The sequence below is a fragment of the Monodelphis domestica genome, chromosome 1 (assembly GCF_027887165.1).
Source record: "Monodelphis domestica isolate mMonDom1 chromosome 1, mMonDom1.pri, whole genome shotgun sequence".
NCBI lineage: Eukaryota > Metazoa > Chordata > Mammalia > Didelphimorphia > Didelphidae > Monodelphis > Monodelphis domestica.
Window position 1 is genome coordinate 548,720,019 of NC_077227.1, and position 26,668 is coordinate 548,746,686.

General features: G+C 36.9%; 1 long non-coding RNA gene across 1 annotated transcript; it reads left to right on the top strand.

Moving 5' to 3' along the window:
* The first annotated feature begins 3,626 nt into the window (after positions 1-3,626).
* LOC103103679 (uncharacterized) lies at positions 3,627-26,310 on the top strand. Its single transcript, XR_008915512.1, has 4 exons — positions 3,627-5,054; positions 23,331-23,519; positions 24,961-25,072; positions 26,213-26,310. It is a non-coding gene; the product is annotated as an uncharacterized LOC103103679 (long non-coding RNA).
* Positions 26,311-26,668: the final 358 nt, after the last annotated feature.

Consider the following 26,668-nt stretch of genomic DNA (forward strand, 5'->3'; position numbering starts at 1 on the left):
GAATTCTGGGAACTACCATGGACTTCTGGGGTTCAAATCTTCATTTTACAATCCCAGGATTGTTGAGAGACTCAAATGAGCTCAGAGGATCATAGATCTTTTAATGGAACCTTAGAAGTCATCTAGTCCAATCCTATCATTTTGCAAATGATAAAAATGAAGTGACTTCACAGAGTTTCAGTTTTTAAAGGGTCCTATGCAATCATTTGGTCCAGTCTATATGAGAAAAGGAACCCTAGGCAAATGACCATCTGAACGCTACTTGTAGACCTCCAGAATAGAATAACTTGCTACATCTTGAAGCAACCAATTCCACATTTTGATAGCTTTAATTGTTAGGAACTATTTCCACCCTACCATCAAGCTTACAGTTGTTTCCTTGCAGCTTCCACAGATTAGTTCTTGTGTAATCCTCTGGAATCGATCAGAACAAATTTAATTTCTTTTCTACTTGCCAGAACTTAGATAAAAATTGCAAACTTTTCTTTTAATATTTACAAAGTGCTACGAATGTATTTCATTTACTACTCATGACAATCCAAAAGTAGGTACTATTTCCCTTCATTTTATAGATAAGGAAACTGAATCTGAAAGAATTTAGGAGATTTTCTTAGAGTCATAAGTACTGAAGGCAAGATTTGGATCCAGAATTTTTCTGACTCCAAGTTCAATTCTACTACACTATGTTGCATGTAGCCCATCAGTTTTTCTCAAGCTAATTAACTAACTGGGTTCCTCCAAACATGGGCTCAAGGTTCTTCATCAACATTTTTTTCCTTTTCTGAATGTTCTCCATCTTATATATAACCTTCATAAATTGTGGCACTCAGAATCAAACACAATAATCCAGTTTTGTTCTGACCAGAACAGAGCATAGAAGGATTATCATTTTATTCCTGTATGACCCTCCTAATGGCACCTAAGACTGTAATAGTTTTGATTTGGTCTTTGGTTTTTTACTACTATATCATACTACTGGCTCATTGTGACCTTGAATACACTATATCATTTTTAGATAAAGTGTTATCTAACCATACCTCTCCATTTTGTACTTTTGAAGTTGATTTCTTTAAGATCTACAACCTGGTCAGCTAGGTGGCACAATGGATAGAGCACTGGTTATGAAATCAAGAAGATCTGAGTTCAAATCCAGCCTCAGACACTATCTGTGTGACCCTGGGCAAGTCACTTAACCCTGTTTATCTTAGTTTCTTCATTTGTAAAATGAGCTGGAGAAGGAAATGACAAACCATTCCAGTATCCTTGCCAAGATAACTCCAAATGGGATTAGGAACAGACAGGACCAAGCAACTACAAATAAAATTTTAACATTTTTCTGCATTGAATTTTATCATATTAGATTTAGCCCGTTAAGATCTTTTTGTATATTCTTTTTGTAATTCAGTGAGTTGACCATTTCTTTCAGCTTTATATCATTCAAAAAACCTGAAAAACATTCCATCTATACTTTTATCCAAATCATCATAAATCATCATTTAAAACATTAAGGAGCACAGGGCCAGACATAGATCCTTGGGGGCACTTTGATACCTCTGGTCAAATTGGTATCACATCATTAATGACTAATCTCTAAGTCTGACTATTCATTCAACAGATTATGAATCCATCCAATTGACATTTCATTTAGTTCACATCTCTCTACTTTTTTTTCCATTAGGAAAATACTAATTTCCACTTAGCAAATATTTTGCCAAGATCTAGGTAAACTACATCTACCAGTGTGTCTCATATGTATCAATTTAGTAATCCTGGAAAAAGGAAATTTGATTATTCTGTCATGGTTTGTTCTTGAGGAACGTCATTGCTTCCTTTTCTATAATTTCACTACCTTTTAAATGATAATTTCTAGAATTTTGCCAAAAAATATCAAGGTCAAACTCAATAGTTTATAATTTGTAGACTATTTCTTTTCCTTTTCCTCAAAATGGCAACATTTGTTCTTCTCCAGGTGTTCAGTACCTTTTCTGATAGATTTGATTTTTGAAATATTTCTGAATTCTACCTCTCTAGACACTTGTTTTATAGCAACATCTCATGTCCTTACATTCCTCTTTTTGCTTTTGGTTTTAATCTGGTTATTTCCCTACTTCCATATATCTCTTAAAAATCCAAGTTGGTCACTGAATTCTCTGTGCATCCATATCAGTTTCTTTGAACACCTCCTACTTTTTCTTCCTCATCAGAATTCTCATTGTGTCTTTTGAATTTAATTTTTTAATTCACAAATAGAGTTTCCTCTCTTTTCTGGGCTGAATTCCTTTGGTGAATTTTAGATAATATAACTCAGATTATCCTTTCTTTGTACTTTTTGAAATATACTTTTTCCTAAATCTAGGATGAATGTAGTCAGGTAATATAGGTCCACCTTATCTCTCCTTCATCATCAAACTTTAGGAAGGAGTCAATCAATTAGCAAACTTTTATTAAGTTCATACTATCTGTCATATACTGTGCTAGGAACAGGGGATGCAAATACAAAGAATAATACCTGTTATCTTATTTATTTATTATTTTAATAAATTTCCACATACATTTTCTGAAGTTATATAATCATAGTTGTCTCTGTCCCTTCCCTGCCCCCTTCCCTCCCCCCCAAGCTGGCAAGCAATTCAGTGTCTGTTATACATGTATTATCACACAACCTATTTTCTTTTTTTTTTTTAATTACCCTTCCCTCTCCTCTCCACACCATGGAAGGCATCATCCAACAAACAGTTACTTATAGGTGGATTATGTCTTTCATGTTTCCATTTCTCAGTTCATCCTCTGGAGGTGAACGCTCACAAGTGATTCTTCAGATATTAAATCTGTGGTTGTATATAATGTTCTTTTGTTTCTACTCATTTCACTCTTCATTATCTCATGTAGTCCTTTCCAAGATTAAAAAAGATCAATCTGCTCATCATTTCTTATGGCACAATAATACCTATTTTCAAAGGGCTTACATTTTTAAAACATTTATTGTTTTTTTTCCAGATTACATTTTGATACAATTTTAAATATTTATTTTGTGATTTTTTTTTGCAATCTATGTTTTCTCCCTCCCTCCTAGACTCCCCCCCCCCCAAAGGGCTTACATTCTAATGGTTGAGCAACAAGTACATATATGAGAATAAAGAATAAGAGAATAAATACAATGTACCTAAATACAAGCTAGTTTGTATTTAAATACAAAATGGCTTAATTTAGAAGGGAGGGCCCTAGCAGTTGGAATTTTATGAAAGGCTTTATGCTGAAGGTGGCTTTTGAGCTACATCTGAAAGAAAGAGAGACATTTTATAAGGCAGAAGGGACAAGAGAGTGTATTTTAGGCAGGGGAGATGGCAGATGCAAAGACATGGAGACAGGAGATGGAGTGTTGTGTGTGAGTAAAATAGAGGTCATTTTGGCCAGATCACAGAGTGCAGGAGGTGGGGAAATGCCTAATGAGGCTAGAAAGATAGGTTGGGGCCAGATTGTGAAGGGCTTTAAAAGCTAAACAGAGGAGTGTATATTTTATCCTAGAGACATTAGGAAGCTAATGGAGTTTATTGAGTAGGGGAGTCATGTGGTCAGATCTGCACTTAAGGAAAATCATTTTGGCAGCTGTGTGGAGGCTGGACTGGAGTGGGGAAAGTCTTGAGGCATGAAGGCCAATTAGGCAGCTGTTGCAATAATATAAGCAAGAGGTAACAAGTGCCTGAATTAAAGTGGTGACTCTGGGAGAAGAGAAAAAGAAGGGTCAGAATCCAGAGATGGTATGGCGATAGAAACAGCAGAATTTGGCAATGTCGCAAATGTGGAGTAAGGGGAAAGGAGGAAGCTAGGATGATGGCATGAGGATACAAACCAAGGAGAGGGGAACAGTGGTGGTATTTTGATCAGAGGAAGGGAAGTTTGGAAGAGTACCAGGTTTGTGGGTAAAGACCCTGATTTCTGCTTTAGATCTTGTGAGGCTGAACTATCTGGCATTTTCATACTGAAGTGTTCATAATGTAATCCAGGATGTGGAAACTCAGGGAAGACCATGGGGCTGGATATACAGACCTGTGAATCTCCTGCATGAAGAAGCAGAAGCAAATGATTATGTGTCAGAGCTGATTAGAGAGAGTGGAGGAGGAGGGTTTAGAACAAAGCCTCGCAGAACACCTACAGTTGGGACCATGATAGTTGGATTATGAGCCAGCAAAGAAGACAGAAGTTAGACAGCTAGGAGAACTAAGGGGCAGTAGCATGTGTGTCTCTGTGCGTATTTGTGGGGGAGTCTCAACAGTGTCAAATATAGCAGACAGGTTGAGGAGGACTGAAAAAAGTACTATGGAGACATGGAAACATGAGGGTTGTTGGTAACTTTGGAGAGAGCATTTTAAATTGAGTGATAGATAGTCAGAAGCCAGATTGCAAATGGATGAGTGAGAGGAGAAGAAATAGAGATGATGAATATAGAAAACTTTTTTTCCAGGACTTTGGCTGAGGAAAAGGAGAAGAGATATTGGATATAGTGTGAGGGGATGAGGTCTAGATCACATTTTTAAAAGAGTGGGGCAAAGTTGGGCAATTCTGAAGGCAATACAGAAGGGAGCAAGAGATAGGGAGAGGTTCAGATTAGAGAGAGAGGAGAATGGTTGATGTAATCTGCCGGAGAAGTTGGGAGTATGTGGGAACATGGCTATGTGGAGAAAAGAAGCTGACCTTGGCAAGGTCAAAGACTATTTTGTGGTTAGAGACTAGGGGAAAGTGGGAGAGAGTTTGGGCTTGAGACAAGGAACTCTGAGATGAAAAGGAAGGAGCTCACAATATTTGACCTTCATTTTCTCAGTAAAGTAGGAGATAATATCCTCAGCTTAGAGAGAAGATAGAAGGGGAACTGTGGGAGACTTGAGAAAGGGAAAAAAAGGTTTTGAATAGCTTTTGTAGGGAACTAAAATCACTTAAAAAAGGAATAAAATTATTTCCTTATTACAGGGAGGGCCCAGTTGAAGCAAGATGATATGAATTTGCATGTTCACGGTTAATATGATCGTGGGACTTCCTCCAAAGGTGTTGACCAGCAGGTGAGCAAGGAGATGGTAAGAATAAGTCAGGGCTGAAGTTTGTTGAGGGAAAACAAAGCGACAAGAAATTCAAGTAGATGATAGCATGGAATTGAACTAAATATAGGGCCCATAGCCAATAGCAAGGGAGAACAATGATTCCAGACTAGGGGTAATGATCTGAGAAAGCACCTAGGGGTAGAAGGATTGGAAGTTGTGGGGGCACAGGGAGAGATAGAATGATAAGAAGTTACAGTTAGGTAGGGATTCTTTTTAAATTAAAGAAGTGAGATCTGGGTAGCTTTTAGCCTATTGCTTCCCTGGTATATCTATGGAAGGAACAGAAAAAGGTCACTTCCTCCCATAGTTCTCATTTCTACCTCAGTAGTCAGTTCTTTCATGTTGGTAAAAATCATATCCAGAAGAGAATTTTCCTTGTTGTTCTGCTGTTTTTTGAAAGATGAAATTTTTATTGTCATTAAAGAAAGGCAACAAGTTATTAATTTAACAGATGGAGAGAGACAGATGGAGAGAAATACACATGCACAGAGGCACACAGAAAAACAGACAAGGGACACAGAGAGAGGGAGAGAGAGACAGACAGACAGACTTTCTTCCAGCAGATGTCCAAATAATTGAGTTCTTTTACCCTGCCCCTCCCTTCCATCAATACTATATCCTAGATTTATACTTTATTATCTGTTTCTCAACTTCTCAGCTATTTCTGTTTTCTGCCTAAGTGGTCTGTAGTATATTTTTATGATAAAATTCCTGCTTCATAGGACTTGATTCAAATTCTCTTCCTTATTTGGTACCTGAATTTTTTTCACATGAATATACTTTCTTATTGTAAGAGGCCAGTGGAAAAGCCAGGCAGAACCCATGTCCTCTGATTCTAAATATCACTCTTTCTATTGCACCATTCTGATCCATTTAGGATGCATCAAAAGTCTTTGAAAGTTTTAGAGTTCTCAAAATACCAGTTATTAATAGTGGTATAACAATCTGGACAAAGTAATCTAGTTTCTACTTCTGATAGTACTGAAGATACATTTGGAATGACTTTCCATGAATAGCAGTGAGAAAGATATCCCAAAGATGCTACCTTTTTGACAACATTACATGCATAAAATTTATGATTCTTATTTGGGTTCTTTAAAACAGAAGAGCAGGGGTTAAATCATGTATAATACACACATATAAAAATGTACATATATTATTGCTGAGAGTCTGAGCACAGGGTCAGTCAGGCAATCATTTTGCAATCATTTCGTTTAATGAGAAAAAATAAACATGATCCTCTTGTCAGATGAATTCCTCCACCAGCAAACCCTCCCAAACATGTTATACACTGAATTGCTCATTTAATTCCAGACTTAAACAGTTCAGCAAATGATATAAAACCCCACAGAACATAGTGGAGGATTTCATATTTTAATTTTCTCTCCAAATAAGGGAGATATCATGGGGCTGAGTGGCTGACACCTCTGAGCATGATGGGAAAGTTAAAAGAGAGATCAAACAGGACTTCTTGTGTGGAGTTTGTACAAATTCTTATTGGAAAAGACAGATTTTTAAAGCAAAAGAGCCCTTATTTTCTATCTGAATATTTCCTCTCCTCTTTTAATGAACAAATATCTGAGGATATTCAATTACACTTGAGGGGAACAAATTATTTGGTGCCCAACAAAAGTTGAAAAAATGTCTACAGAATTGACTCTTGCTCTGGAGAGAGATCAAAGAAAAAGACACAAAGGTAACAACGTTGTCTATGAATCGTTACCCATCTTTCTGCATCAGGGGAATCTCTCTGAGGAAAACAGGGATTTATTCTGCAATTTAAGCTAATTTAATGTGAAGAGACTTTGTCATTTGCGTGTGTATCAGTTCCAAGTCAGAGCCCAAATGACACTGGATTGCTTGGGTAGCATGTGGCACTAGCAGGACATTGGTAGAAATATGGCCCCTCGATATTAGTTTACTGCTCTTGGCCTCCCTTGCAGTACATTATAAATTCATTCCATACAGTCTATGCTTCAGTCTTCTCAAATTCCAACAACAACCCTGCAGAGATCAAGCATCCTGGTTTTCTAAGGTGAAAAAAGAAATTCAAGATTATTAATATGTAGAAGACATAAACATGTTAAAGAAAAGGGGAGGGAATAAGATAGAGAAAAAAGGAGTGACTCCAGATTTCTTTGTTACTTTCCTTATTAAATGCTGAAGTAGAAACATTTTGGGTAAGATGAGGCACAGAATAATTTTTTTCCTCACCCCCTATATCTGTCTTGTTGGTTTACCTCTGTGATATCTCTCGTCTGCTTCATTTCCATTCATATGGAGACCATCTTAGGGAAGGCTGTCATTACTTCTCATCTGGACGATTACAACATCTTCTTTTTAAAAATAGTTTTTTTACTGTTGTAAACTTGAAAAATATCAACAAAATATGAAGCATTTCCTGAAATAAAGGAAAGGAGAACCTTATATAAAACCATAAATTGCAATTATCATAGTTGTTTTTGTAATAGTATATTTAAAATATAATATGTTCTAACACTGCCCTTCTTGTCTGGATTCTCTTCAATATTTTCTTCTGTTCTATTCTTTGTGTTTTAAAAATGGTTCATTGATCATCTTTTATTTTTGTTCCTTTTCTTTGGGTATTACTATTACTATTGTCCCCTTGTCTTTCCTTAACTCTTCCCACTCCTTCAAAAAATAAAAACTTTCCAAGCATAATTAGCAAAATAAATCAATACACTGACTTTGACTAGATGTGTATTTCTCACACTCTGTATCATTGGTCTATGACTCTGCCAAGAGATGGGAAATGTGATCAGTTTTTTAGAATCATGGTTTCATCATTGTTTTTATTTTAATTCTTAAATCTTTCAGAGTTGTTTTTCTTTATAATATTGAAGTCATTGTATCTGGGTTTTGTTCATTTCATTCTGAATCACTTTTTATACATTTCCCAGATTGTCCTGAATCTTTTCTTTTTATAATTAAAAAGTTAAATTAATTAATTTGTTACATTAAAATTCCCAGGCAACTGCCACCCTTCCTCTCTTCCTGCACTAGAGAAGGCATCATTTCTTGGTTGTGATCATTTCACTCTTCATACTTTCATGTAGGTCTTCCCATGTTTTTTTTAATTAACCAGCTCATCATTTCTCATAGCACCAGTAGAATTCCAACACAATCATATGCCACAACTTGTTTATCCATTCCCCAACTTATGAACATCCCTTCAACTTCTAATTCTTTGCCTCCACAAAGAGAGCTACTATAAATATTCTAGAATACATAGATGCTTTTCCTTTTCCCCCAATCACCTTAGGAAATAAACCTAATAATAGAATCATTATGTCAAAAGGTATATACATTTTATTTATCATCAGGTATAATTAATATTATATTACATTAAAATACCATCATTTGTTCAGTCATCTATCAAATGATAGGCACCTACTTTCTAGATCTTTGGTACACAAAAACTGTTGCTATAAATATTTTTGCACTATGGAATATAAACTTATTAATATTATTGCTGTGTCAAAGGGTTGAGTTTCTTTTTAGGCATTATTTCAAAGCATTTTCTAGAATGGTTGGACCATTTCAGAGTTCCACTATCAGTCAATTAATTTAGAGCACCTGTCCCTTTCCTCTCTCTAATAATGACCATTTTTGTTTTTGACATCTTTGTGAAAAGATGGAACTTTATAATTGTTTTCATTTGTATTTCTTTTATCAGTGATTTGGTGTTTTTTCTTCTATTGATCTTTTGAGAACTGTTTATATCCTTTAGCTATTCATTTGCCAAAGCCTCCTAATTGGCCTTCTGGCCTAATGGTTCTTTCCTCTCCAATCCATTTTCCACATAGCTGCCAAATTGATCCTGTACTTCTAAAGCACATGCTGAATCATTTCACAGTCCTAATCAAAAGGTTTTGTTGGTTCCTTATCATTTCTAGGACACAAGACCAACTTCTCTGGATGACATTTAAGACCCTTTACAATATAGTTCCAATTTGTTTTTCCAGACTGCTATGCTTTACATTTCAATCAAAATGACCTTTTTGCCTTTCTCTATAAGTGAAATTTCATTTCCCACCTCAATGACTTTGCATAAGTATGCCAGTATGCTCATACTTCTGTCTATTGAAATTTCTAGCTTAGCCCAAATTATACCTTATGCGGAAATCTTATTTGATCTTCTTTTTTACTGGCACTTTTGCTGGCTCCTGAGACCTCTCTTTGAGTGTATGGTTCTTTCTAGAACCTCCATTTAAGAAGGCACCCAGGCCATCCATGTCTTCATTTATCTCCAGGAACACTCTAGACTTTCCTCTTCCTTGCCTCAGCAGGGCAATAGGATACCTTTATTTTCCTGAAATTTCTTTCAATTTTTTTATGTGTTGTTTTTCCTCATTAGAATGTAAGCTCAGTTAAAGGAGGAATTGTCTTTCTATTTGTATTTGTATTTCCTCACCCAGAGTGAGTCTTAAAGGCTTGTTGACTGACAGACTGAATTGAATTGTAAATAGGGTTAGAGCTCATTCTTAAAAATGACTGGTAGGTCATATTTGTCTCTCTTTGGTTTTAATTAATTTTTCCTGGAATTTCAATTATTGATTATTTAATACCTGATGATAATTTAAATTGTAAGCATTGCTTTAGGACTATTGTACCTGATAATTATTTAAATTGTAATCATTGTTTCTGGGCTATTGATTAGAATGTATCTATGGGAAATAAGGTGGTTTTTGCCTACATGGATTCTATAAGAAATATGGGAAAAGCTCCCTTATTCCCAAATACTCCCTATGCCTACCTTAATACCTGATTTAATTTTTTTCTTATTAGTAGGTGCTTTATAATACTCTTTGATTTATTGTCACTGCAAAAATTCTATCAGATTTGCAACTAATGGATGTTGTTACACCTTTGTATGGAATTTAATTTTGTTTCTTTCCCTCCTTTACCATTCTTTGCTAAGGTCAGTGAATATAAATTTTGCAGTGAATATGGAATTATGAAAAAGAGGTAATTTTGGAATTTTGGAGTATAGGACAGGCTTGTGTGTGGTATTAGAATTCAATGCACAGTGCATTGTATTCCAATTAGTTGATGTTCAATAAATGTTTGATATATATATGAATAAAAGAATATCTTCCTTATTTATTCCCATTGATCAATTAGTGAACCAACAAGTTTTTAAAAAGCACCTACTAGTGTCAGACACTGTATTAAACTCAGGAGTGTATAACTCCTGGATAATAGGGTTTAGATTTGAAGTTACCTATTCCAACCTCCTAAAATGGTGTCTCTGCTTTTTGAGGCATAATGATAATCCATTAGAACAAAGATTTTAGGACTTCTTTCCCTTAAATACATTTCAGTGCCTAGAAGTTCTGCTGAAAATCTCAAAGACAAATATTGTGAACTATGAGAGACGGACACATATAGCTGGTTGAGGCAAGTTTGAAAGTATCAAATCATTTGAAATTCACTAGACCCAATATCTTGAGCAAAATATGGCAAAGCATGTTGGCCACTCTCTTCTAATAATTTGCTTCGAGGAATCTACCATTGTTTTTTAGTTTGACCATTTGCTTTGAGGGTGTTGAAGTGTAATGGTCACAACCTGGATGATATTTCTTTCCACAAATTCCTTAAGTTCAATGGAGGCAAATGCAGACTCATTACTAGAAACAATAGTGTCTAACAATCCATGTGTTGCAAGTAATTTCTGCAGGGCTGTTCTAATTGTAGCAGACATTTATGGGTCTAGAAATACTTTGATCATTCTAAGAAGGATTCAATTACAATTAAGCAGTTCTTTCCTTGGAATGGTTTTTGAAGAATCAGTACGGATTTTTGACCAAAATTTCTTGGTCACTCCCCATGGGAAAAGTGCATTACACTGAATAGCTTGGCATTTTACTGTATTCCTTTCCTCTCTTTTTCAGTATCAGAATCAATTCTACATGAGCAAACATAGCTTATAGCCCATGCTTCTGTGCAAAATATTCCCAGATGTTCTGAATGGAGTGGTCAAGAGAATTTGCTGACTAACTTTTAGAATAAAAAATGTTTTCTTTAGAAAAGATGTATTTTTATGGGTAGATAGCTCATATTGACAGCTTATAACAGGTCTGAGTTATTCAGATGGTTTTTCTTTTGTTTACCTTCTCTATATCTAGTTCAAGTCTGAGGTCAACCTAGTATCTCAAACAATTAATCTTGAGGTTTGATTAGTATCAAGATATCTCACAGGAATGGCTCTTAACATCAACATTTTCAGTGTTAGGAGCACAGCACAATCTGAAATCCGTAGTGACCTTTGGTTCAGCACTCAATATTGCTCTTCCCATGTTTTTAAACATGAGAAATTATAAGTTTAGAAAAGAAAATACCAGTGTTGAATCTGAGGTAACAATTAAGGTGATAAGTACTATCGAATCTGGATAGTTAGGTTATCTGGGAGTTAGGAAGACTTGAGTTCCTATCTTCTCTCTAATACATTATGATTATGCATCCTGGGTAAATCACTTAACTTATGTTTACCTCAATTTCCTCCAATGTGAAACCTTTTTGAAATAATAGTGTGAAAGGTAACACTGCTGATTTGGGATTCTCCTTTCTACTGGGTTCCCCTAAGCTCTTCCTTCTCTGATCTGTCCTGTCCAAACTGAGAGATGATGGTGGGGAAATATATTGACTGTGCTCTCACTGAAGAACCATATCTTTCATTTAGGTTATTCACCTTAGGATACATTATATTCTGACTAATCTTTGCTAGAGGTAACTAGGTGGCACAGAAGATAGAACACTGAGCCTGGAGCCCGGAAGACCCTCATGATTTCAAATATGACCTTATTACTTATTAGCTGTTTGACTTTGAGCAAGTCACATAATCTCTGTCTGTCTCCTTCAGTTTCCTCAACTGAAAAATGAGCATAACAATAACATTGACTTTCCAGGGTGGTTGTGGAGATCAGAAGAGTTTTTATTTATAAAACACTTAATAGAGTATCTGAAACATAACTCCTTCTTTCCTTCTTTCCTTCTTTCCTTCTTTCCTTCTTTCCTTCCTTCCTTCCTTCCTTCCTTCCTTCCTTCCTTCCTTCCTTCCTTCCTTCCTTCCTTCCTTCCTCTTCCTTCCTTCCTTCCTCTTCCTTCCTTCCTTCCTTCCTTCCTTCCTTCCTTCCTTCCTTCCTTCCTTCCTTCCTTCCTTCCTTCCTTCCTTCCTTCCTTCCTTCCTTCCTTCCTTCCTTCCTTCCTTCCTTCCTCCCTCCCTCCCTTCCTTCCTTCCTTCCTTCCTTCCTTCCTTCCTTCCTCCCTCCCTCCCTCCCTCCCTCCCTTCCTCCCTTCCTTCCTTCCTTCCTTCCTTCCTTCCTTCCTTCCTTCCTTCCTTCCTTCCTTCCTTCCTTCCTTCCTTCCTTCCTTCCTTCCTTCCTTCCTTCCTTCCTTCCTTCCTTCCTTCCTTCCTTCCTTCCTTCCTTCTTTTCTTTCTTCTTTCTTTCTTTCTTTCTTTCTTTCTTTCTTTCTTTCTTTCTTTCTTTCTTTCTTTCTTTCTTTCTTTCTTTCTTTCTTTCTTTCTTTCTTTCTTTCTTTCTTTCTTTCTTTCTTTCTTTCTTTCTTTCTTTCTTTCTTTCTTTCTTTCTTTCTTTCTTTCTTTCTTTCTTTCTTTCTTTCTTTCTTTCTTTCTTTCTTTCTTTCTTTCTTTCTTTCTTTCTTTCTTTCTTTCTTTCTTTCTTTCTTTCTTTCTTTCTTTCTTTCTTTCTCCCCAGCAGCTCTTTCTGCAGCTGCTCCTCTCAGAAACTTCAGCTTCCATGGGGGTTGCCAGGAGAATGATTTCAGGGATGTGGTAACGTCTGGTGTCTGGATTGTCTCCATGGGGCCAAGAAATGAGAGCATATGGTTTGGAGCATATGAGAGACAGGACAGTGCTGTACACCAGCACAGGGTGTCGCTTCCTCTGCACTGAAGATGTATCTTGTCAGGTGAAAAAAGTATATGTAAAAAGAAAAAAAAACCCTTAAAAATATATCCACAGAGTATTCTCTTCCAAAGACTGAAATTACATGGCTGAAAAAAAAATCATGGATTCTGTCAAATCAACCTAGTTATATTATTTCTGTAAGATATGTTTATTTTATATGCCTCATCCCTCATGAGTGCATGTGTATATGTGGAGCAGTATTTAGGAGAATAACGGCAGATGTCAGATGCAGAAGTGTCCATTTTACTAGCTGGTGTGTTTCATTGTCTGCTATAGAGCCAAACAAAGATCAACAGCTGTCAGCCTGTTTTATTTTTTATTTTTTATTCAGGATCTCACAGCCCAGGTTTTTCTGCCCATGTCCATCCATGGGCTCTGACTGGGAGACATGTGCAGTCATGCTCAAATTTTTTTAGCTTGAAGACCTTTGGCCCATGTATAGCAAGGGTAGGATGCTGAGTGGTGCCGGGCAGTCACAGGTTGGGATAGTTCTGTCAAACTTGGCCCTAATTGGGAACTGAAGTGAGTCCATTATCCAGCTCCATAACCCCGAAGGGAACAGTTTTGAGGAATGGTTGTTTGGCTGCTTTTCCTCCTGGCTGCATTTAGTGTAGGAATCCTAATATCCCTGCTTCTACAAGGCACCTGATTGCAGTTTAAAGGGTTGTGCTTTAGCAGTCCTGATCATCAGTGAGTCACCCTTTGTTTCAAATAAATCACATTCTGGGAACATAGAACATGGACCCCTGGCTTTTTCCCCTCTTCTATGCTGATAGCAATAAACAATTGATTTCCTGTCTAGGGTCTGGCAACCTATTAAAATTAGAAGAAAGCAAAATAATATTGTATTTGCAGGCATCATGGTAAGGGGTGGGAAGAGCTACATAAACAAAATTATTCCTAACCCAAGTTTTGGCTTGTGCTGTTCCCACTTACTCTGATGAACTGCTTAGTTCTATCAGACCCATTTTGATAAGATTCAGTCCAACTACCATTCTTACCTTTACCCTACCATTTTTCTCCCCTCTGAATTTTTAATAATTATATTTGTTCCTTGTACCCTACAGTTTCAATGTCTGATTATCATATATACTATTTGGTTCTCTGCTTGCTTCATAGACATAAATTTCCCAATGGATTTTAAGCATATTAATTGTTGTTCAGAAGTTTTCAGGACTGTTCAACTCTTCATGACCACTTTGGGGGTTTTCCTGGCTAATATCTGGGAATGGTTTTCTGTTTCCTTCTTTGGATCATTAAAAAAAATAACCTCAGAATCAATATTGTGTACTGGCTATAAGGCAGAAGGATGGTAAAGGCTAGGCAATGGGGATGAAGTGACATTTCCCAGGATTACAGAGCTAGGAAGTGTCTAAGGCCAGATTTGAATTGTAAACCTTCTGTCTCCAGGAATGGGTCTCTGTTCTTGGAACCATCTAACTACCCCTTCTCCAGGTCATTTTATAGAAGAGGAAACTAAGGCAGGCAGGGTTAAGTGACTTGTTCAGGGTCACACAGCCAGTAAGTGTCTGAGATTGGATTTTAACTTGGGTTTTCCTGACTCCAGTTCTGGCACTCTATCCTACCTGTCTCCAAATGCATTCATAGAAAATTGTATGTCTCTTTGGTTTCTTCCACAGGTTTGGAGAAGTCTTTGGGGTGAAATGGGAACATGATTGTTTTTCTAATATTCAAAAAATTACCTTAAGGAACAAGAATTAGGCTTGTTCAGTGTAGCTCTAGAGGCCTGAGCTGGTAGAGAGGAATTACCTGGAGATGATGACAGCAACTCATATTTATATGGCAATGTTTCCAAGGTACTTTCCTCCTGACTGTCTTGTGAGGGAGATACCGCAAGTATTAATATCCCGTTTTATAGGTCAGAAAAAGTGACTAAGAAAAAGGGAATGGATTGGTCCAAACTTGTTAAACTATAGAGTCATAAATGGACATGCTTTCACCTAGAGCAGAAACAATTAAAGAGGGGGAACACTGTCAGTGTACATGAACCAGAAGAAGATTCTATGTATCTCTTATCTCTATAAGAATTGGGGGAAAGCAGACTAGGGAGGGGAATATCATGGTGATGGAATCCTAGCACAAAAGAAAACCCTGAATGAGTGTTAATGGAGGCTTGATCGTGGGGTATGGTGGATGTGTCTGCACTGGTATGGGTTATAGGACTCTGGGTGTGGTGGTTGGGTTAGGAAGTAGCACAGGTAGGGGAGGAGGAGCAGGTGTGATGGTCTCAATGGGAAAGAGACTCACTCATCCTCTTTGTGGAGGTCCTATATCTCATTTTGTGTCTGTATTCAGAGCTAAAGCCCTGCTAACCCCATATACTTGCTAACCTAGAAAGCAATCAATCAATTCATCAACATTTATTAAACTCCTACTATGTGCTAGGCATTATGTTAAAGTTTGGGGTATACAAAAAAGGCCAAAAAATAACCCCTCTTCTCAAGGAGCTCACAATCTAATGGGGGAAACAAATATATATATATATATATATATATATATATATATATATATATATATATATACAGGATTAATAGGAAATTGGTTGGTTGGTTTGTTGTTGTCCTTTGTACTAGAGGAGGACCAAAAAGATATTATTGGTGAGGTCTTCTGACTTGCACATAAATTAGATTTAAGCAAGGCAGTTCTTTGATGTCTAATCAAGATTCTAAGTGCCCACTTCTGTTGCCTTCAGGGTTGTTGGAACAAATTGTTCTCATCTGTCCCTTCTGCCAGAGGAAGTTTTCACATGCTTGGTGTAAATAATCTTTAATTCAGTTGACAGTCTCATTGAGGTCACCAATAGGTAATAATTAACAGAAGGAAGGCACTAGAATTAAGTGGAGACGGGGAAGACATCCTGTAGAAAGTAAGTGTCAAGACCAAGCTCAAACCCAAGCCTTCTAAGACCAGTGTTCATTACCAGTGTACATACATCAAGAATGCCTCTGATATTTAGATTTTGGCTCAATAGAAGGGTCTTCCTCTCTATCTGTATATGCATATATTTTGTGGCCAACATCCTTGAGGTGCCAGTTGCTTTGTCCTCTATCATATCATGTTATAGGAGGCAATTAGGTGGCTCAGTGAATAGAGTAGTGGTCTGGAGTCAGGAAGACCTGAGTTCAAATCTATTCTTGGATACTTACTGGCTGTGTGATCCTTGGCAAGGAATTTACCTCTGTTTGACTCATTCCACTAGAAAAGGAAATGGCAAATCATTCCAGTACCTTTGCCAAGAAAATCCCATGGACAGATTTGACATGCTATGATCCACAAGATCATGACTGAACAACCAAATTTCCAATCAGTTCCTGCTCATCACTGTTACAGAATTATTGGCACAGTGAAATGGGAGGTATCACCATGACTGCTACCCAACCCCACTGCCTTGGTCCCCAAGCTGAGGAATAAAGTAGCTACCTTGGACCAGAAGCTTTCTAGATTCACCTGCAGCCTGCCACAAGCTTATAGTGAAGGGGTAGAAAAGAGGGAATAGAGGGAATAGGCTGAACCAGGTACATATTGTCTGGGATCAGTTGCTTTGAGACTGTCCTGACTCCTCTTGTCATTCATTCTCCTGTTGCCCACTCCGATTAACTGAATCCCTGATCACCAGGCAACTTGCTAATTGATTGACAAATTCTATCTTCTGCTCCCTTAATCTAGGTGGCTTGGTCAGTCAACAAACATTAATTAAGGCCTACTATGTGCCAAGTATTATACTAAGCACTGGAGTTTCTAGTTGTAGGGGATGACTCACACTCCTCTTACTAATATTTTCCATAATTTCATCCCAATCTTGGGCATCCATATCCATCCCTTGACCCTATTATTTTCTGCTCTTTCTTTCTACTTTGCATTCTATAAGCCCTGGTCAGTTGTTAACAAACTCTCCTTCATCCTAGAACTCTTCCTCTTATCCTCATTGCCTTGTGTTTATAAAAACTTGACTTTCTCTATGAGGTACCCTCAGCAGTGCTGGTTGTTCCTTCTATCATATCTCCTAATGTTTGAGGTTAGGAGGAAGGGTCAGCATGCTCCCCTCTCCTTATGGCTACTGTTAGACTTTCTCTATGCCTTCATCACATAGCCAGTTGTCCTACTTTGAGGTATATCATTTATCATATTCATACTGGAATCATCTTCTATGCTTCAGATTACCTTCCTCAAGGAATTCAGAATCTAGCTCATAGTCATCTCTCAGTCTAACTAGCCTCCATCCTGAGGGTTTGTAATATTTGTGTTGGTGTCCTCAAAAACATTCTAGTCTCCAGGTTCACTTGACATCTTTAACTCTGGGGACCTTTATCTCTACATTATCTCAGATAACAACAAGGATGATGCCACTGTGGGTCTTACCACCCCCCCCCCCCAAAACTATGTTGCCTCCAGGATTGAAATTCCCCTATATGATTGAAGGTTATTTACAAAATCATAAAATTACAGAGTTTGAAAAGATCTTAACAACCACCTAATCTAACCTATGCCCCCAAAAGAGCCCCCACTATAGTATATGATTTAATGATCATCCCCCAAAGAATCAGTCCTCTTTCTCTATCTTCCAAGGTAGAACACTTCATTTGGGGGATATCTATAATTATTAGGTATTTTTTATTGTCATGAAGCCAAAATTTGACTGGTTGTAACTTCCATCTATTGCTCCTGGTCCTACCCTGTTAGACTAAACATAACAATCCTAATCCTCTTCCAATAAACAAATAAACACTTTTAAAGTATCTATTTTTGTGCCAGACACTATGTTAAGTGCTGGAAGTACAAAGTGGCAAAAGACAGTCTTTGCCCTCAAGGAACTTACAGTCCAATGGTGGGGGAACAACATGCAAAAATTTTATATATATATATATATATATATATATATATATATATACATATGAAATATCTATCTACATACAAAACAAGCTATATACATAATGAATAGGGAATAATTAACAGAGGGAAGGTACTGGAACTAAGAGAGGTTGGGGAAAACTTTCTATAGAATGTAAGATTTTAGTTGATACTAAAAAGAAATGGGGGAAGAAAATAATCAGAGCAGAAGAGAGAGTATTCTAAGCATGGAGGATAGCCAGAGAGGATGCTCAGAATGTAGAAATGGAACATATTGTTTGTGGAATAGCCAGGAGGCCAGTGTCAGTAGTTAGAAGAGTACCTGTTGGGAAGTAAGGTGTAAGGTGAAGAATACATATTGGGGATTCAGAAGAGAAGAGGGGAGTGTGGTCAAGATGGTGGTGTAGAGGCAGCAAACATTCAGACCTCTGAAAATCCTTCCTTGTCAATTGCAAACTAAATGCTCCTAGGGGACTGAAAATAAAACATAACAAGACAGAGCCAAGGAACCCTCCTGATAGACTCAATTTAAAAGGTACTCCCCCAAAAGATGGAATTTGAGAATACTCCAGTTTAGGGGGAAGGAAGAAGGAAGGTCCCGGGACCCCTCCTCCACCTAGAGTGCAAAGTCCCTGGAGGCATCTGGAACCTCTGAGCAGGCAAAGGGACCGGTCTGGAGGGAGTACCTTGCAGGCAAAGCTGTGCCAGGCTCAGAGCATCCAACACAGGAGGCAGTGGGGAAGCAGACAAAGGTGAAATGCAGAGCAGAGAGTGGGAGGCATAGTTGTAGCAATGGAGAAGCTCCATATCACCCCCCCCCCACCCCATGAGGTTTGTCCTCAGGGCATATCCAGCAACCCAACCAGACCTAATCCCATCAAAGACTCCAGAGGACAAGGAAGCTCAAACTCCAAAACCCCTCCTCCACAGACTGCTGGACTTAATCCCATCAAAGCTTCCAGAGCGCAAAGAAGCTCAAACTCCAACACCCCTCCCCCACAGACTGCACTGAGAGATTTATTGACAAAACTCCAAGGGTGAAGGCAGAACAAAAAGCCCAAAAACACAAAAAAAAAATATGAGGAAAAAGAGCTCAGGCAACAGCAAGAAGTAAAGAAGGGGTAAATATGAGCAAATAACAGAAAAAGAAAAAAAGAAATTACAATCAACAGCTTCTATACAGGCAATGAACAGAGAGCAAATGGAAAACAGAAGGTTGAGGGAACTCCAAGCAAAACCATAAAACCCAGTGAATTGTATACAAGCACTGGAAGAACTCAAAATACAATTCAAAACACAATTAAGAGAGGCTGAAGACAACTGGGAAAAGAACTTAAAAACTAAGATAAGTCATCTGGAAACCAAGGCACTTGAACTAAAACAAGAAAATAGTGTCTTGAAAGCCAAAATTAATCAGCTTGCAAATGAGGCAAAGGAGATGAAATATGAGGAAAAGAAGATGAAATATGACCTCCAAAGAAAATCAGACCAGAAGAAGGATGGCCAAAATTCTAGGGATGAAATCCAGTCTTTAAGAAGCAGAATACAACAATGAGAAACAAGCAACTTCACAAGGCAGCAGGACACTATAAAACAAAATCAAAAGAATGAAAAAAATTGAGGTAAATATGAAGCATCTCATTCACAAAACAGAAGATTTAGAAAATCGTTCCAGGAGAGATAACTTAAGAATCATTGGTCTACTGGAAGACCATGACAAAAGAAAAAGCCTGGACAGAATACTACAGAAAATTATCCAAGAAAACTGCCCTGATATTCTAGAACAAGAGAGAAAAGTGGAGATTTGAAGAATCCACAGATCACCTCCTGTATTTAATCCCCAACTGACAACACCCAGGAATGTTATACTCAAATTCAAGAACTATCAGACCAAGGAAAACATATTACAATGTGTTAAGAAGAAGTCATTCAGATACCAAGGAACCTCAGTGAGTATAACACAGAATCTGGCTGCATCTACACTGAAGGACCAAAAGGCATGGAATATGATATTCTGGAATGCAAGGGAACTAGGTCTACAACCAAGAATCAATTACCCAGCAAAACTGACTATATTCTTATAGGGGAAAGTATGGTCATTTAACAAAATGGAAGAATTCCAAGCATTTGTAAAGAAAAGACCAGACCTGAACAGAAAATTTGATGTCCAAACACAGAACCCAAAAGAATCATCAAAATGTAATTAAGACAGAGGGAAAAAAGAAAAACAAAACAAAACAAAAAAACCCCAACTTTTTTAAAGAGACCTAATAACTTAAAATTATATGTATCCCTATATGATAAGAGGTCATTGGTAACTCTTAAAAATTGTAATTACCACCTGGGCAGCTGGAAGTATTACACTTAGAGGGAACAGTGACAAACTGTATAGGATGAAATACTAAGACATAAATATGCATATAGGAATATGTATGCATCATTATATACAACTAGAGCTAAAAAAAAGGTTAATACTAAAAGAAATGGGAAAAGAAACAAAAGGGGATAAATTTATATGTCACAAAGAAGCTCATGGTGGGAGGGGGGAGAACATTAATACACTGGAAGGGTAAAGAGGTTGGATATAGGAAATACTCAACTCTTACGTGCATTGAAAATTGACTCAAAGAGGGAAGAACAATCAAATACATTAGGGCAGAGAATTGAGTTGCACCCTATAGGGAAGTAGAAGGGTAACAAAGGATTAGTGGGGAGGGAAGCAGTACAAGGGAGGGAAAGGGTAGGGAGGTAGTTAAAGACGGTAAAGGGAATCAAAAGGAAGGGGGGTAGAAAGGAAAGTAAAATAAGGGTGGGTATTAGGGGGACTGATTAACAACAAATTAGTGGCATAGAAGGAAATAGTGAAAGAAGAAAAGGAAGGACTAAGAGTGGAGATAAAAATGCTAGGAAATACACAGCTGGTAATCATAACTCTGAATGTGAATGGAATGAACTCACCTATAAAACACAAGTGAATAGAATAGTAGATTAGAAATCAAAACCCTGCCATATGATATCTACAAGAAACACACATGAGGAAGATAGACATTAATAGGGTAAAAGTAAGAGGATGGAGCCAAATCTATTGGGCATCAACTGAGAAAAAGAAGGCAGGAGTCTCAATCATGATATCTGACTAAGCCAAAGTAAAAATAAATCTAGTTAAAAGAGATAGGGAAGGTAATTACATCCTGATAAAAGGCAGTATAGACAATGAGGAAATATCAGTACTCAACATGTATGCACCAAATGGCATAGCATCCAAATTTCTAAAGGAGAAACTAGTGGAGCTCAAGTATGAAATAGATAGAAAAACTATACTAGTGAGAGACCTGAACCTTCCTCTATCTGAACTAGATAAATCAAACCAAAAAATAAATAAGAAAGAGGTAAGAGAAGTGAATGAAATCTTAGAGAAATTAGAGTTAATAGATATGTGGAGAAAAATAAATAGGGACAAAATGGAATACAACTTCTTTTCAGCAGCACATGGCACATTTACAAAGATTGACTATGTACTAGGGCATAAAAACATTGCAAACAAGTGAAAAAGAGCAGAAATAATAAATGCAACCTTTTTGGATGACAATGCAATGAAATTAATAATTAGTAAGGGTACATGGAGAGGTAAATAAAAAAATGAATTGGAAATTAAACAATACGATTCTCCAGAATTGGTTAAAGAACAAACCATGAAAACAATTAGTAACTTCATTGAAGAAAATGACAATAATGAGATATCTTTTCAAAATATATGGGATGTAGCCAAAGCAGTACTCAGGGGGAACTTTATATCCTTGAGCTCATATATTAACAAATTAAAGAGGGCAGAGGTCAATGAATTGGGCATACAAATTAAAAAACTGGAAAGTGAACAAATTAAAAATCCTCAAATGAAGACTAAATTAGAGATCCAAAAAATCAAATGCAAAATTAATAAAATTGAAATTCAAAGAACTATTGATTTAATAAATAAGACTAGAAGCTGGTACTTTGAAGAAATAAATAAAATGGACAAAGTACTGGCCAATCTAATTAAAAAAGGAAAGAAGAAAACCAAATTGATAGTATCCAAGATGAAAAGGGAGACCTCACCTCTAATGAAGAGAAAATTAAAGCAATCATTAAAAATTATTATGCCTAATTATATGGCAATAAATATGGCAACCTAGGTGATATGGATGAATATTTACAAAATATATAAATTGCCTAGACTAACAGAGGAAGAAATAGACTACATAAAAATCCCCATATTAGAAAAAAAATTGAACAAGTCATCAAAGAACTCCCTAAGAAAAAAATCCCCATGCCCAGATGGATTCACAAATGAATTCTATTAAACATTCAAAGAACAACTAATTCCAATATTATACAAACTATTTGACAGAATAATCAAAGAAGGAGTTCTACCAAATTCCTTTTATGGCACAAATATGGTACTGATTCCAAAGCCAGGAAGGTCAAAAACAGAGAAAGAAAACTATAGACCAATCTCCTTAATGAATATAGATGCAAAAATCTTAAATAGGATACTAGCAAAAAGACTTCCAGCAAGGGATCATGAGGGGTATTCACTATGACCAGGTAGGATTAATACCAGGAATGCAAGGATGGTTCAATATTAGGAAAACCATCCACATAATTGACCATATTAACAAGCAAACTGACAAAAATCATATGATTATCTCAATAGATGCAGAAAAAGCCTTTGACAAAATACAATGCCCATTCCTATTGAAAACACTAGAAAGCATAGGAATATTAAGGCCTTTCCTAAAAATAATAAACAGTATATATCTAAAACCATCAGCCAACATAATCTGCAATAGGGATAAACTAGATGCATTCCCAATAAGATCAGGAATGAAACAAGGATGCCCATTATCACCTCTATTATGTAACATTCTACTAGAAACACTAGATGTAGCGATTAGAGAAAAAAAAGAAATTGAAGGTAATAAAATAGGCAATGAGGAGACCAAGTTATCACTCTTTGCAGATGATATGATGGTCTTCTTAAAGAACCCCAGAGAATCCACCAAAAAGCTAGTGGAAATAATCAACAACTTTAGCAAAGTTGTAGGATACAAAATAAACCCACACAAGTCATCAGCATTTCTATATATCTCCATCACATCTCAGCAGCAAGGATTAGAAAGAGAAATTCCATTTAAAATCATCCTAGATAATATAAAATACTTACGAATCTATCTGCTGAGGGAAACACAGGAACTATATTTACACAGCTACAAAACACTCTCCACACAATTAAAACTAGATTTAAACAATTGGAAAAACATCAATTGCTCATGGGTAGGATGAGCTAACATGATAAAAATGACAATCCTGCCCAAATTAATTTACTTATTTAGTTCCATACCCATTGAACTACCAAAAAACTTTTTTTTCTGAATTAGAAAAAACCATAACCAAGTTCATTTGGAAGAACAAAAGATCAAGGATATCCATGGAAATCATGAAAAAAAAATGTGAAGGAAGGAGGCCTTGCGGTCCCAGATCTCAAATTATACTATAAAGCAGTGGTTATCAAAACAATTTGCTACTGGCTAAGAGACAGAAAGGAAGATCAGTGGAATATACTTGGGGTAAGTGATGTCAGCAAAACAGTCTATGATAAGCCCAAAGATCCCAGCTTTAGTGACCAAAATCCACTATTTGATAAAAACTGCTGGGAAAATTGGAAGACGGTATGGGGGAGATTAGGTTTTGATCAACATCTCACACCCTATACCAAGATAAACTCAGAATGGGTGAAGGACTTAAATATAAAGAAGGAAACCATAAGCAAATTAGGTGAACACAGAATAATATACATGTCAGATCTTTGGGAAAGGAAAGTCTTTAAAACCAAGCAATAGTTAGAAAAAAAATCACAAAATGTAAAATCAATAATTTTGATTACATCAAATTAAAAAGTTTGTGTACAAACAAAACTAATGCATCCAAAATTAGAAGGGAAGCAACAAATTGTGAAACAATCTTCATAACAAAAGCCTCTGACGAAGATCTAATTACCCAAATTTATAAAGAGCTAAACCAATTGTACAAAAATCAAGTCATTCTCCAATTGATAAATGGGCAAGAGACATGAATAGGCAATTTTCAGTTAAAGAAATCAAAACTATTAATAAGCACATGAAAAAGTGTTCTAAATCTCTTATAATCAGACAAATCCAAATCAAAACAACTCTGAGGTATCATCTCACACCTAGCAGATTGGCTAACATGACACCTATGGAAAATAATGAATGCTGGAGGGGATGTTGCAAAGTTGGGACATTAATGCATTTCTGGTATTGTGAATTGATCCAACCATTCTGGAGGGCAATTTGGAACTATGCCCAAAGGGCACTAAAAGACTGTCTGCCCTTTGATCCAGCCATATCACTGCTGGATTTGTACCCCAAAGAGATAATAAAGAAACAGACTTGTACAAGAATATTCATAGCTGTGCTCTTTGTTGTGGCAAAAAATTGGAAAATGAGGGGATGCCCTTCAATTGGAGAATGGCTGAACAAATTGTGGTATATATTGGTGATGGAATACTATTGTGCTCAAAGAAATAATAACCTGGAGGTATTCCATGTGAACTGGAACAACCTTCAGGAATTGATGCAGAGTGAGAGGAGTAGAACCAGGAGAACATTGTACACAGAGACTGATACACTGTGGTACAATCAAATGTAATGGACTTCTCCATTAGTGGCAATGCAGTGATCCTAAACAACTTGAGGGGATATATGTGAAAAAACACTATCCACATTCAAAGGAAAAACTGAGGGAGTAGAAACACAAAATAAAAACAACTGCTTGGATACATAAATTGAGGGGATATGACTGGGGATTGTAGATTTTTAAAATTGCAATTATTTGTATTTTATTGTATATTGTAATGTATTTGTATTTAAAGTATATTGGCACAAACATTATCAAATGTTTTCCAGTCAGATAATATCAAATATGTCACTTATTTAAAAATCACATTTTGCACACTTATTGTTCTTCTTATGCATTTGGCACAAATAGATTTCTTGAAGATGAAGATGAAGCCTGTCCAACCACTTTCATATACAGGCATACTTCAGAGATATTGACGGTTCAGTTTCAGATACCTGAAAATGGCAAACATTGCAGTAAAGTGAGTCACAAGAATTTTTTGGTTTCCCAGGGCATATAAATGTTATGTTTACACTGTAGCCTATTAAGCATGAAATAGTTGTATTCTTAAAAATACAATGTACATTCTTTAAATTAAAAAATATTGCCAAAAATGCTAACCAGCATCTGTGGAGTTATTATCTTTTTTGCTGGTGGTGGGTCTTGCTTTGCTGTTGATGGCAGGGTGATAGTTTCTGAAAAGTGGGCTGGCTATGGCATTTTTTAAACAATATTTTATTTGATCATTTCCAAGCATTATTCATTAGAGACAAAGATCATTTTCTTTTCCTCCCGCTACCCCCCACCTCTCTCATAGCCGACACATGATTCCACTGGGTATCACATGTGTTCTTGATTCAAACCCATTTCCATGTTGTTGGTATTTGCATTAGAGTGTTCATTTAGTCTCTCCTCAGTCATATCCCCTCAACCCCTGTAGTCCAGCAATTGCTTTTCCTCGGTGTTTTTACTCCCACAGTTTGTCCTCTGCTTGTGGATAGTGTTTTTTCTCCTAGATCCCTGCAGATTGTTCAGGGACATTGCATTGACACTAATGGAGAAGTCCATTAGGGATTGTAGATTCTAAATGAACATCCTAATGCAGACACCAACAACATGGAAATAGGTTCTGATCAAGGACACTTATAATACCCAATGAAATTGCTTGTTGGCTGTGGGAAAGGTGGGGTGAGGGGAGGGAGGGTAATAATGTGATTCTTGTAACCAAGGAATAATGTTCTAAATTGACTAAATAAATTAATTCCCCCCCCCCAAAAAAAAAAAGAAGAGAGGAGGGGACTGGCTTATGAAGGGCTTTAAATGTCAAACAGAGCATTTTGAGTTTAATCCTACTGGCAATAGGAAGCTCCTGAATTTTATTAAGTAGAGGGGATGGTGATGGTGACATGATTGGACCGATTTAGGAAAATCACTTCAGTGGCTAAATGGATAGTAGATTGGAGGAGGGAGAGACTCGAGGCTGGTAGACCCCAAAGCAGGCTATTACACTAATCCAGATATGGGGTAATAAGGCCAAGCACTAGAGTGATCACAGGGTCTGAGGAGAGAAAGGGGAATATTGGAGAGATGCAAAGATGAAATTGACATGTGTTGGCAACAGATTGGATCAATGAAGGCTGAGAGATAGTGAAGAATCTAGAATGAATCTTGCCAGCATGAGGGACTTGGAGGATGATGCTGCCCAATAAAAGAAGAGATAAGGTAATTGGGGAGGAACGTTTAGGGGGAAAGATGATTACCATATGTCATTCTCTCTGATACTTGAAGACAGCTGTCCTGTATACCCCTAGTCTTCTCTTCTCCAGGTTAAACATCCTTAGTTCTTTAGACCGATCCTTAGATGACTTGGACTCAATTTTTCCCTCATAATGGCTTCCCTCCTCAGGACACACATACTTTTCAATGTACTCAGGACCAAACACAGGATTGCAGATGTCTGAGTAGGGAAGAACACAGAGTATAGTTCAAAGGAAGACCTTATCCTTATTTATGGAATAAGCGGTGCCTCTCTTTTTTTTTTTTTTAAATATATTTTATTTGATCATTTCCAAGCATT